Below are 1,391 nucleotides of genomic sequence, written 5' to 3'. Positions count from 1 at the left end.
ATCCACGGGAGAAGAAGATAGCAAAAAAGCATAATAGGGAGGTAGAGATTGAGAGTAGACTAGAGAGCATAAGAGAAAAAAAGATGTATGTTAGGGTTATAAAAAAGCCAAAGAAAATAGACTAGAGGGTTTTCAACGAGCCGAAATGTCAACAAACACTATGCACAATAAATGCCTAATGAACTCCTCATTTAATGCCCAATAGGCTGGAAAAGGGAGGAGAGCTTGAGAGTAGGGGTGGCAAAATTGGATATGACCCGCGAACCCGACATGATACAACACGAAATTAATAGGTTATGAGTTGAGGTTTGATGGGTTTGTGTCATATTCGAGTTGACACAACTAATCCATTTAATAAATGGGTTGGGTTAGTGTCCATCACATGGAACCCGTTTGACTTGTTTAATTAAATGACATTTTTCCAATGTACCCTTCAAACCCTAGGTATATTAACTTATTAATTGTTGTGGTTTATTTTCTTGATATATTATGATTGATTAGATGTGATATTGAGATATGCTTTAGTTTTGAATTATTATTTGTGATGCAGTTACTTGTTAGTTCTAAATATTATATTAAAATATTCATTTATTTGGTTTTAAATAATTCGTATCAATTTGTTTAATACTAAACTTATTATTATTATTATTATTATTATTATTATTATTATTATTATAAAATCTTATAAACAGGTCGACACAACTAACTCATTTAATAAATGGGTTATGTTAGGGTTGATGAATTCTGGCCTGTTTAATAAACATGTTAGATTAGGGTTGACCCATATAATCTAATACTCATGACTCGACACGACATGAATCTGACAAGCAAACACAAATTGCCACCCTATTTGAGAGAAAAATAAAGTATGTTATGGTTATAAATAAGCTAAGAAAATAGACTAATGGGCTTTCAATGGGCTAAAAGGTCAATGGTCATTATGCATACTAAATGCCCAATGGGCTAGTCATTTAATGCCCAAGCCCAACAGAATGAAAAATGGAGAGGAGAGGTTGAGAGAAAAATGAGGTATGTTAGGGTTATAAATAAGCGGAAGAAAATAGATTAGTGAGCTTTCAACGGGCCAAAAGGGAGAGAAAAAAAAAATGAAGGCTCAAAGCCAAACTTTTGGGTCTTACATGACCATGCATTATGGACAAACCCAAATCCAACATTAGGCTCACTATCTTATGATATTTCTTAAGTTTTCCAATGAATTATAAGTTATAAACACATCAGAGAACTCACTCCTAACTAATGTGGGACAAATAACAAAGAGCAAAAGTGTTTGAAACACACTCACCCACACCAACATCAAACAGGGCTCTTAGGGAGTTTAATCTCACGTTCATTGCCTTAACTTCCAAGTTTGTGAAGGTAGCTATCTTGCC

Source organism: Castanea sativa, chromosome 6 (assembly GCF_040712315.1).
Source record: "Castanea sativa cultivar Marrone di Chiusa Pesio chromosome 6, ASM4071231v1".
Lineage (NCBI taxonomy): Eukaryota > Viridiplantae > Streptophyta > Magnoliopsida > Fagales > Fagaceae > Castanea > Castanea sativa.
The sequence above is the reverse complement of the archived record's forward strand: the minus strand, read 5'-3'. Positions refer to the sequence as shown.